Raw genomic sequence first — 13,469 nt, 5'->3', positions numbered from 1 at the left:
AAACAATAGACAGGCAAGCCATTCCAAATGCACAATCCAATATTCAATGGCTCCAATCTTTTTCAAATCCAATGGATTATTGTTGCCACCAGCGCCATGTCGATCTTGTTGCAAAGCACCACCAGCCCTCCCTAGACTTTATCTCATTTTGCCATTTTGGGAAATGAGCTAAAATAAGCAGACAGACAAGGTTGATTGATGCAAGACGAGTCAGTTAGGCAGACACCCCACAAAACCGCTGCCCTATATTCTTAACTACATCCCAGAAGAATCAGTGGCTACATCCCAAATGGCACCCTATTCTCCATATAGTTGGGGTGGCAGGGTAGCCTAGTGGTTAGAGCGTTGGACTAGTTAACCGAAAGTTTGCCAGTTCGGATCCCCGAGTTGACTAGGTACAAATCTGTCGTTCTGCCCCTGAACAGGCAGTTAACCCACTGTTCCTAGGCCGTCATTGAAAATAAGAATTTGTTCTTAACTGACTTGCCTAGTTAAATAAAGGTAAAAATAAAAAAATTGTTCAGTAGCGGTGCGTGGGAGAAATCACTGAGGGAGCCAAGCCAAGGTAGGAAAACAGCCATTTTACAACCTGCTGTGATAATTGCGTTGTTTGCGCTATAGCTCATTATTTCACATGTGATATACAATAAGGCCAACAAGAAGTTGTCGGAAAAAATTCAACTACACATACAGTTGAAGTCGGATGTTTACATACACCTTAGCCAAATACATTTAAACTCAGTTTTGCACAATTCCTGACATTTAATCAGAGTAAATATTCCCTGTCTTAGGTCAGTTGGAATCACCACTTTATTTTAAGAATGTGAAATGTCAGAACAATAGTAGAGAGAATTATTTATTTCAGCTTTAATTTTTTTCCATCAGGTTGACAATTTTCTGGGGTCTTGATTGATTTCTTTTGATTTTCCCATGATGTCAAGCAAAGAGGCACTGAGTTTGAAGGTAGGCCTTGAAATACATCCACAGGTACACCTCCAATTGACTCAAATGATGTCAATTAGCATATCAGGAGCTTCTAAAGCCATGACATCCTTTTCTGGAATTTTCTAAGCTATTTAAAGGCACAGTCATTTTTAGTGTATGTAAATTTCTGACCCACTGGAATTGTGATACAGTGAATTATAAGTGAAATAATCTGTCTGTAAACAATTGTTGGACAAATTTGTGTCATGCACAAAGTAGACGTCCTAACCGACTTGACAAAACTGCAGATTGTTAACAAGAAATTTGTGGAGTGGTTGAAAAATGAGTTTTAATGTAAACTTCCGACTTCAACTGTATGTTTGTTTCATCACAAAACCGGAGAGCAACATCTGACCGGTGAAATCCACAATGCAAATATTGCATGTAACAAACAGTTATATCACCGGCAGCATATTTCAAGATGGCGCCGACAGACATGGCAGCTCTCCTTCTAGCTCCTAAGCAACTTTGCAGGATAATTTTTTTTTTGTGTGTTATTTCTTACATTGTTAGCCCAGAAAGCTTTTTTGTGTTATTACATACACACTCAAGGCCATGCTCAAGGTCCTAAACGATATCATAACCGCCATCAATAAAAGACTGTACTGTGCAGCCGTCTTCATCGACCTGGCCAAGGCTTTCGACTCTGTCAATCACTCATTCTTATCGGCAGACTCAATAGCCCTGGCTTCTCAAATGACTGCCTCGCCTGGTTCACCAACTACTTCTCAGATAGAGTTTAATGTGTCAAATCGGAGGGTCTGTTGTCCGGACCTCTGGCAGTCTCTATGGGGGTGCCACAGGGTTCAATTCTCGGGCCGACTCTTTTCTCTGTATATATCAATGATGTTGCTCTTGCTGCTGGTGATTCTCTGATCAACTTTTATGCAGACGACACCATTCTGTATACTTCTGGCCCTTCTTTGGACACTGTGCTTCAATTCTAGTTAAACTAAATGCATGCTCTTCAACCGATTGCTGCCCGCACCCACCCGCCCGACTAAGAATGCGGTGATTGACAGAGTCGAAAGCCTTGGCCAAGTCAATGAAGATGGCTGCACAGTACTGTCTTTTATCGATGGCAGTTATGATATCGTTTAGGACCTTGTGCGTGGCTGAGGTGCACCCATGACCCGCTCGGAAACCATATTGCATAGTGGAGAAGGTATGGTGGGATTCGAAATAGTCGGTGATCTGTTTTTGTTAACTTGGCTTTCAAAGATTTTCGAAAGGCAGGGCAGGATGGATATAGGTCTATAACAGTTTGGGTCTACAGTGTATCCCCCTTTGAGGAGGGGGATGACCTCGGCAGCTTTCCAATCATTGGGGATCTCAGATGATATGAAAGAGAGGTTGAACAGGCTAGTAGTAGGGGTTGCAAGGCTAGTAGTAGGGGTGTTTCCTAGCCTCAGTGCAGTGGGCAGCTGGGAGGAGGTGCTCTTACTCTCCATGGACTTTACAGTGTCCCAAAACATTTTGGAATTAGTACTACAGGATGCAATTTTCTGTTTGAAAAAGCTAGCCTAAGCTTTCATAACTGACTGTGTATATTGGTTTCTGACTTCCCTGAAAAGTTGCATATCGCGGGGGCTATTCGATGCTAATGTAGAACACCACAAGATGTTTTTGTGCTGGTCAAGGGCAGTCAAGTCTGGGGTGAACAAAGGGCTATATCTGTTCTTAGTTCTAAAATATTTGAATGGGGCATGCTTATTTAAGATGGTGAGGAAAGCACTTTTAAAGAGCAACCAGGCATCCTCTACTGACGGGATGAGTTCAATATCCTTCCAGGATACCCGGGCCAAGTCGATTAGAAAGGCCTGCTCGCTGAAGTGTTTTAGGGAGCGTTTGACAGTGATGAGGGGTGGTCGTTTGACCGCAGACCCATAACGGACGCAGGCAATGAGGCAATGATTGCTGAGATCCTGGTTGAAGACAGCAGAGGTGTATTTAGAGGGCACGTTGTTCAGGATGATATCTAAGAGGGTGCCCATGGTTATGGATTTAGGGTTGAGGGCATCTATCTTAGATTGTAGGACGGCCTGGGTGTTAAGCATATCCCAGTTTAGGTCACCTAACAGTACGAACTCTGAAGATAGATGGGGGCAATCAATTCATATATGGTGTCAAGGGCACAGCTGGGGGCTGAGGGGGGTCTATAACAAGCGGCAACGGTGAGAGACTTGTTTCTGGAAAGGTGGATTTTTAAAAGTAGAAGCTCAAATTGTTTTGGCACAGACCTGGATAGTATGTCAGAACTCTGCAGGCTATCTCTGCAGTAGATTGCAACTCCGCCCCATTTGTCAATTCTATCTTATTGGAAAATGTTGTAGTTGGGGATGGAAATTTCAGGATTTTTGGAGGCCTTCCTAAGCCAGGATTCAGACACGGCTAGGACATAAGGGTTTACAGAGTTTGCTAAAGCAGTGAATAAAACAACCTTAGGGAGGAGGCTTCTAATGTTACCATTCATGAAACCAAGGCTTTTATTGTTACAGAAGTCAACAAATGAGATTGCCTGAGGAATGGGAGTGGTGCTAGAGGCTGCAGGGCCTGGGTTAACCTCCATATCACCAGAGGAACAGAGGAGGAGTAGGATAAGTGTACGGCTAAAGGCTATAAGAACTGGTCGTGTAGTGCGTTCGGCACAGAGAGTAAAAGGAGCAGATTTCTAGGCGTGGAAGATTAGATTCGAGGCCTAATGTACAGACAAGGTTATGGTAGGATGTGAGTACAGTGGAGGGAAACCTAGGCATTGAGTGACGATGAGAGAGGTTTTGTCTCTAGAGGCACCAATTATGCCAGGTGAGGTCACCGAATGTGTGGGGGGTGGAACCAAAGGGCCCAGTTAAGGCATATTCGGCAAGGCTGGGGCTCTACAGTAAAATAAGACAATAATCACTAAGCAAAACAGCAACAGACAAGGCTTATTGACATTAGGGAGAGGCATGTGTAGCTGAGCGTTCATAGGGTCCAAAGGGTACCAATAGATTCAATAGTTGCTACTACGCTAGGCGAGCTGGAGACACGGCGATTCAGACAGCTAGCGGGCCGGGGCTAGCAGATGGGCCTCCAGCGACATTGCAACGGAAGAACCTGTTGAAACCACCTCGGACGATTACGTCGGCAGACCAGTTGTGATGGATCGGCGGGGCTCCGTGTCGGCAGTAAAGGGTCCATGCCAATTGGCAACATAGGGATTGTAGCCCAAGAACTGGCTGGTGGACCTCTTCGGCTTGCCGGGAGATGGGCAAAGCTCGAGGCTAGCTCAAGGCTAACTGGTGCTTACTTCGGGACAGAGACATTAGCCAGGAGTAGCCTCTTGGATTGCAGCTAGCTAGCTGAGATGATCCGGTGTTAAGGTTCAGAGCTTGCGGTAGGAATCTGGAGATGTGATAGAGAAAAGCAGTCCAATATGCTCTGGGTTGATATTGCACTGTGCAGACTGGCAGGTATTGACCGAGCTGAGGCTGACTGATGTCCGAGTTAACGGTGATGACCGCTATCCGTGGCTAACTGATTACTAGCTAGTAGCTAGTTAGCTGGCTAGCTTCTGATGGGGGTTCCGGTTCTAAAGTATAAAAAATAGCAGATCTGTACCACATTGGGTGAGGCGGTTTGCAAGAGAGTATATTCAGTCCGTAGACTGAGATTAAAATGTATACGAGAAAAAAAACTATATTTACACGGGACAGGACAAGACAAAACACATGTCCGACTGCCTGGAACGGATAAACACCTTCAGCACCCGATGTCACAGGATGGACAAAAATATCATCAAGGAGATCAACCACCCGAGCCACTGCCTGTTCACCCCATACTATCCAGAAGGCGAGGTCAGTACAGGTGCATTAAAGCTGGGACCGAAAGACTGAAAAACAGCTTCTATCTCAAGGCCATCAGACTATTAAATAGCCATCACTAGTTGGCTTCCACCCAGTTACTCAGCCCTGCACCTTAGAGACTGCTGCCCTATATACATTGACATGGAATCACTGGTCACTTTAATAATGTTTACATACTGCCTTATTCATTTCATATGTATATACTCTACTGTATTTTTATCAATGCCACTCCGACATTGCTCATCCTAATATTTATTTCTTACCTCCATTCTTGTACTTTAGATTTGTATGTATTACTGCACTGTTGGAGCTAGGGACACAAGCATTTCACTGCAACCGCAAAAACATCTGCTAAATATGTGTATGTGACCAATATCATTTTATTTGATGGTTTACTAAACAACTACTGATTTAGAACAACGGAGTTACCACAAGTCAGCAAAAGACAACAGGAGCACTGCCTCAGCTATTCAATTAAAATCGAATCTAATTTTATTTGTCACATGCGCCGAATACAACTGGTGTAGACCTTACCGGGAAATGTGTACTACAAGCCTTAACTCTTATTTTTCTAAAAACTGCTAAGAAAAATATTTACTAAATAAACAAAATTTAAAAAATTAAGAGCAACAATAAAATAGCAATAACTAAACTATATACAGAGGCTACCGGTACCGAGTCAATGTGCAGGGGTACAAGTCAAATAAAATAATTTATCACATACACATGTTTAGCAGATGCTATTGTGGGTGTAGTTAAATGCTTGTGTTTCTAGCTCCAACAGTGCAGTAACATCTAACAAGTAATATCTAACAATACACACAATCTAAAATAATGGAATTAAGAATATATAAATATTTGGATGAGCAATGTCAGAGCGGCATAGACTAAGATACAGTAGAATAGGACAGAATACAGTATATAGATATGAGATGAGTAATGCAAAAATATGTATACATTATTAAATTGATTAGTGTTCCAATTAAATATAAGGCCAGTGATTTTAAGTCTGTACTGAACTCGCCTTCTGGGTGATAACGGGGTGAACAGGCAGTAGCTCAGGTGGTTGTTGTCCTTAATTATCTTTTTTTCTTGTGACATTGGGTGCGGTAGGTGTCCTGGAGGGCAGGTAGTTTGCCCCAAGTGATGCGTTGGGCAGACCGCAGGTTAGTCGAGGTAATATGTACAGGTAGGGTAGGTAGGGTAAAGTGAATATGCATAGATAATAAACAGTGAGTAGAAGCAGCATAAAAAATAGGGGGTGAGGGTAAATGCAAATAGTCTGGGTAACCATTTGATTAGCTGTTCAGCAGTCTTATGGCTTGGGGGTAGAAGCTGTTAAGAAGCATTTTGGACCTAGACTTGGCACTCCGATACCGCTTCCCGTACGGTAGCAGAGAGAACAGTCTATGACTAGGGTGGCTCGAGTCTTTGACAACTTTTAGGGCCCTCCTCTGACACTGCCTGGTATAGATGTCCTGGATGGCAGGAAGCTTGGCCCCATTGATGTACTGGGCCATACACGCACTACCCTCTGTAGCGCCTTGCGGTCGGAGGCCGAGCAGTTGCCATACCAGGCGGTGCTGCAACCAGATGCTCTCGATGATGCAGCTGTATAACTTTTTGAGGATCTGAGGGCCCATGCCAAATCTTTTCAGTCTCCTGAGGGGGAATAGGAGATTTAGTGTCCTTTTCACGACTGTCTTGGTGTGTTTGGACCATGTTAGTTTGTTGGTGATGTGGACACCAAGGAACTTAAAGCTCTCAACCTACTCCACTCCAGCCCCGTTGATAAGAATGGGGGTGTGCTTGGCATCCTTTTCCTGTAGTCCACAATGTTCTCCTTTGTTTTGATCACGTTGAGGGAGAGGTTGTTGTCCTGGCACCACGCTGCTAGGTCTCTGATCTCCTCCCTATAAGGTGTCTCATCGGTGTCAGTGATCAGGCCTACCACCGCTGTGTCGTCTGCAAACTTAATGATGGTGTTGGAGTCGTGCTTGGCCACATACTGATGGGTGAACAGGGAGTACAGGAGGGGACGGAGCACACACCCCTGAGGGGCCCCAGTGTTGAGGATTAGCATGGCAGATGTGTTGTTGCCTACCCTTATCACCTGGGGGCGGTCCGTCAGGAAGTCCGGGATGCAGTTGCAGAGGGAGGTGTTTAGTCCCAGGGTCCTTAGCTTAGTGATGAGCATTGAGGGCACTATGGTGTTGAACGCTGAGCTGTAGTCAATGAATGGCATTCTCATGTAGGTGTTCCTTTTGTCCTGGTGGGAAAGTGCAGTGCTTAGCAATGATGGTGTTGATGTGAGCCATGACCGGCCTTTCAAAGCACATGGCTACAGACGTGAGTGCTACGAGTCAGTAGCCATTCAGGCAGGTTACCTTGGTGTTCATGGGCACAGGGACTATGGTTTTCTGCTTGAAACATGTAGGTATTACGGACTCGGCCAGGGACAGGTTGAAATTCTTTATTTATTTTTTTATTTCACCTTTATTTAACTAGGTAGGCTAGTTGAGAACAAGTTCTCATTTGCAACTGCGACCTGGCCAAGATAAAGCATAGCAGTGTGAGCAGACAACAAAGAGTTACACATGGAGTAAAGAATTAACAAGTCAATAACACAGTAGAAACCAAAGGGGGAGTCTATATACAATGTGTGCAAAAGGCATGAGGAGGTAGGCAAATAATTACAATTTTGCAGATTAACACTGGTGATGAATGATCAGATGGTCATGTACAGGTAGAGATATTGGTGTGCAAAAGAGCAGAAAAGTAAATAAATAAAAACAGTATGGGGATGAGGTAGGTGAGAAAGGGTGGGCTATTTACCAATAGACTATGTACAGCTGCAGCGATCGGTTAGCCGCTCAGATAGCTGATGTTTGAAGTTGGTGAGGGAGATAAGTCTCCAACTTCAGCGATTTTTGCAATTCGTTCCAGTCACAGGCAGCAGAGTACTGGAACGAAAGGCGGCCAAATGAGGTGTTGGCTTTAGGGATGATCAGTGAGATACACCTGCTGGAGCGCGTGCTACGGATGGGTGTTGCCATCGTGACCAGTGAGCTGAGATAAGGCGGAGCTTTACCTAGCATGGACTTGTAGATGACCTGGAGCCAGTGGGTCTGGCGACGAATATGTAGCGAGGGCCAGCCGACTAGAGCATACAAGTCGCAGTGGTGGGTGGTATAAGGTGCTTTAGTGACGAAACGGATGGCACTGTGATAGACTGCATCCAGTTTGCTGAGTAGAGTGTTGGAAGCCATTTTGTAGATGACATCGCCGAAGTCGAGGATCGGTAGGATAGTCAGTTTTACTAGGGTAAGCTTGGCGGCGTGAGTGAAGGAGGCTTTGTTGCGGAATAGAAAGCAGACTCTTGATTTGATTTTCGATTGGAGATGTTTGATATGAGTCTGGAAGGAGAGTTTGCAGTCTAGCCAGACACCTAGGTACTTATAGACGTCCACATATTCTAGGTCGGAACCATCCAGGGTGGTGATGCTAGTCGGGCATGCGGGTGCAGGCAGCGACCGGTTGAAAAGCATGCATTTGGTTTTACTAGCGTTTAAGAGCAGTTGGAGGCCACGGAAGGAGTGTTGTATGGCATTGAAGCTTGTTTGGAGGTTAGATAGCACAGTGTCCAAAGACGGGCCGAAGGTATATAGAATGGTGTCGTCTGCGTAGAGGTGGATCAGGGAATCGCCCGCAGCAAGAGCAACAAAAGAGTCGGCCCGAGAATTGAACCCTGTGGCACCCCCATAGAGACTGCCAGAGGACCAGACAGCATGCCCTCCGATTTGACGCACTGAACTCTGTCTGCAAAGTAATTGGTGAACCAGGCAAGGCAGTCATCCGAAAAACCGAGGCTCCTGAGTCTGCCGATAAGAATATGGTGATTGACAGAGTCGAAAGCCTTGGCAAGGTCGATGAAGACGGCTGCACAGTACTGTCTTTTATCGATGGCGGTTATGATATCGTTGAGTACCTTGAGTGTGGCTGAGGTGCACCCGTGACCGGCTCGGAAACCAGATTGCACAGCGGAGAAGGTGCGGTGGGATTCGAGATGGTCAGTGACCTGTTTGTTGACTTGGCTTTCGAAGACCTTAGATAGGCAGGGCAGTGACACTTTCCAGTTGGTCAGCACATGCTTGTAGTACACTTCCTGGTAATCCGTCTGGCCCCGCGGCCTTGTGAATTTTGACCTGTTCAAAGGTCTTACTCACATCGGCTACGGCGAGTGTGATCACACAGTTGTCTCATGCATGCTTCAGTAATGCTTGCTTCGAAACGCGCATAGAAGTCGCTTAGCTTTTCTGATAGGCTTGTGTCCCTGGGCAGCTTGCGGTTGGGCTTCCCTTTGTAGTCCGTAATAGTTTGCAAGCCCTGCCACATTGGACGAGTGTCAGAGCCAATCTTAATCCTGTATTTACGCTTGCCTGTGTCACGTAGAGTAGGCCAGATGGCTAAACTGGATAACCTAACCTCTATAAAAATAAAAAGATGGCGGAACCGCAAAAGTTCTTCTGTGCAAAGGTGTTTATTTACAAGTGATTCCGGAACAGAAAACAACAGTACTGCCATCAACGTCTACCTTAAGGGACAGCTTAACAACAATGCTGCCCCATCCACAGCTCAATCAAAAAATCCCCCTTAGAGACTGGAGAGAGGCTCCTTTTGTAGGGCTAGCCCCTCCCCTCAGAACAATTAACCCTAATTAATTAATCAATTAACAATACAAACCTACATTTTCCATGAACTAAACATACTAAAGGATATACATTGCAACACGGTTTTAAACAATATCACAACATAACATTAACAACATTACATCACTACTGACAATATCTTTCAATATGCCCATATGCATTAATGAGCCATTTGGGACAGGCACTATAAAGCCAACCCAATTCCCTTAGCTCGGGTCCTTTTCCAGCATACCCAGAAGCTACAGAGAAGGAGAGAGAGGAACAGAACAAACAAACAATGCGCTCATCCACAACATTGATAAGTATAATAATTATTGTATCTCTCAAATATGAACATTGACAAGTGTGAAATGCATGCACCAAGACAGAAGTTAAATTGTGTGTCGACCCACATTGTTAACTTATGGTATAATGGCGCAGGGAGGAGTGATGAATATGTGCGTTAAAGAACCAAATGCTGCCCGCGGCCAGTGACGGACTTCTACGTCACAGCCTGTTTGATGGTTTGTCTGAAGGCATAGCCGGATTTCTTGTAATCAACAAGGCTATATATGTTTAGTTTAATACCAATTGTCATACTTGAGTATGAGTAAAGATACCTTAATAGAATATTACTCAAGTTAAAGTGAAAGTCACCCAGTAAAATACTGCTTGAGTAAAAGTAAAAGTATTTCGTTTTAAATATACAGTACTTTTTAAGTATCAAAAGTAATGTAATTGCTAAAACATACTAAAGTATCAAAAGTAAAAGTATAAATAATTTCAAATTCCTTATATTAAGAAAACCAGATGGCACTATTCTTGTTTTTTATTTATTTACAGATAGCCAGGACCAACTCCATCACTCAGACAAACAAAGCATTTGTGTTTAGTGAGTCCACCAGATCAGGGGGAGTTGGGATGACCAGGGATGTTCTCTTGATGAGTGCATGAATTGGGCAGTTTTCTTGTCCTGATAAGCATTCATTATGTAACGAGGACTTTTGGGTGTCAGGGAAAATCTATAGAGTAAATGTTGGAATATAGTGAAGTAAAAGGTGTCAAAAAGATGAATAGTAAAATAAAGTAAAGTACGGATACCCCAAAAAACTACTTAAGTAGTATTCGAAGGTATTATTACTTAAGTACTTTGAACCACTCTTTAATACACTGAAAACAAACATAAAAGATGCTAAATATCATGTGGCTGTTCATGGTATTGATTCCTCGAGCGAGTAAAACTAAAAATGTTGACTCACCCTACTTGTAGGCTAGTTGAACTCCAATGCCATTCTCCTCTTTCATTTAAAAAAACATTTACATTTTTATTTGATTTAACCTTTTTATTTCACTAGGCAAGTCAGTTAAGACAATTGTTATTTGCAATGATGGCCTAGCAAGAGGCAAAAGGCCTCCTGCGGGGACGGGGGCTGGTATTAAAAATATAAATACATAAAATACAATTATAGGACAAAACACACATCACAGCAAGAGTGACAACACTACATAAAGAGAGACCTAAGACAACAACATAGCATGGTATCAACACAACATGGCAGCAGCACAACATGGTAGCACCACAAAACAGGGTACAAACATTGTCTTCAACAACAGCACGAAGGGAAAGAAGGTAGAGACAACAAGACATCGTGCAAAGCAGCCACAACTGACAGTACGATGATTGATGATGATTGAGTCTTTGAATGAAGAGACTGAGATAAAACTGTCCAGTTTGAGTGTTTGTTGCAGCACATTCCAGTCGCTAGCTGCAGTGAACTGAAAAGACGAGCGATCCAGGGACTTGTACTTTGGGGACCTTCAACAGACTGTGACTGGCAGAATGGGTGTTGTATGTGGAGTATGAGGGCTGTAGTAGATATCTCAGATAGGGGGGAGTGAGGCCTAAGAGGGTTTTATAAATAAGCATCAACCAGTGGGTCTTGCGACGGGTATACAGAGTATAGAGTGCAGTGATGTGTCCTATAAGGAGCATTGGTGGTAAATCTGATGGCAGAATTGTAAAGTACATCTAGCTGGTCGAGAGCACCCTTACCTGCCAATCTATGAATTACGTTTCCGTAATCTAGCATGGGTAGGATGGTCATCTGACTCAGGGTTAGTTTAGCAGTGGGGTGAAAGAGGAGCGATTATGATAGAGGACACCAAGTCTAGATTTAACTTCAGCCTGCAGCTTTGATATGTGCTGAGAGAAGGACAGTGTACCGTCTAGCCATACTCCCAAGTACTTGTATGAGGTGACTACTTCAAGCTCTAAACCCTCAGAGGTAGTAATCTCACCTGTGGGGAGAGGGGCATTCTTCGTACCAAACCACATGACCTTTGTTTTGGAGGTGTTCAGAACAAGGTTAAGGGCAGAGAAAGCTTGTTGGATACTAAGAAAGCTTTGTTGTAGAACGTTTAACACAAAATCCAGGGAGGGGCCAGCTGAGTATAAGACTGTTTCATTCGCATATAAATTGATGAGAGAGCTTCCTACTGCCTGAGCTATGTTGATGTAAATTGAGAAGAGCGTGGGGCCTAGGATCGAGCCTTGGGGTACACCCTTAGTGACAGGCGGTGGCTGAGACAGCAGATGTTCTGACTTTATACTGTACACTGAACTCTTTGAGAGAGGTAGTTAGCATACCAGGCCAAAGACCCCTCAGAGACACCAACACACCTTAGCTGGCCCACAAGAATGGAATGGTCTGCCATATCAAAAGCTTTGGACAAGTCAATAAAAATATTAGCACAACATTGCTTAGAATCAAGGGCAATGGTGACATCATTTGGGACCTTTAAGATTGCAGTGACCAGTGGTGGAAAAATTACCCAATTGTTATACTTGTGTAAAAGTATAGGTACCTTCATGGAATGTAACTCAAGTAAAAGTGAAAGTGTGCCAGGGGCACACTAACACAAAGACATTATTTACAAAATATGTATTTGTGTTTAGTGAGTCCGCCAGATCATAGGCAGTAGGCAGTGGATGACCACGTGTTCTCTTGATAAGTTCTTGAATTTCACAATTTTCCTGTCTGGCTAAGCATTCAAAATGTATGGAGTAAAAAGTACAATATTTTCTTTTGGAATGTAGGGAAGTAAAAGTAAAAGTTAAAGTTGTCAAAAATATAAATAGTAAAGTACAGATACTGCCAAAATACTTCAGTAAAAGTACTTTAAAAGTACTACTTAAGTACTTTACACCATTGGCAGTGATACATTCATAACCTGAGCGGAAACCAGATTGTATACCAGAGAGAATACTATAGACATCAAGAAAGCCAGTCAGTTGATTATCGACACGTTTTTCCAACACTTTTGATAAACAGGGCAAAATAGAAATAGGCCTATAACAGTTAGGATCAGCTTGATCTCCCCCTTTAAATAAAGGATGAACCGTGGCTGCCTTCCAAGCAATGGGAACCTCCCCAGAGAGGAGAGAGAGGTTAAAAGGTCAGAGATAGGCTTGGCGATGATAGGTGCAGCAACCTTAAACTTGGCCTCCAAAAAACACCTGTATCAGATGGTTTTGACCCTTTCTTCTTTAATAATGCTCAGACCCCTTTTTCAATTTATGCAGAAAATGACATACCCAAATCGAACTACCTGTAGCTCAAATCAAATTTATTTATATAGCCCTTCGTACATCAGCTGATATCTCAAAGTGCTGTACAGAAACCCAGCCTAAAACCCCAAACAGCAAGCAATGCAGGTGTAGAAGCACGCACGGTGGCTAGGAAAAACTCCATAGAAAGGCCAAAACCTAGTAAGAAACCTAGAGAGGAACCAGGCTATGTGGGGTGGCCAGTCCTCTTCTGGCGGTGCCGGGTGGAGATTATAACAGAACATGGCCAAGATGTTCAAATGTTCATAAATGACCAGCTTGGTCAAATAATAATAATCACAGGCAGAACAGTTGAAACTAGAGGTGGACTGGGGACAGCAAGGA

Source organism: Oncorhynchus kisutch, linkage group LG28, assembly GCF_002021735.2.
Source record: "Oncorhynchus kisutch isolate 150728-3 linkage group LG28, Okis_V2, whole genome shotgun sequence".
In the NCBI taxonomy this organism is placed as follows: Eukaryota; Metazoa; Chordata; class Actinopteri; order Salmoniformes; family Salmonidae; genus Oncorhynchus; species Oncorhynchus kisutch.
This window is presented reverse-complemented; position numbering follows the sequence as displayed.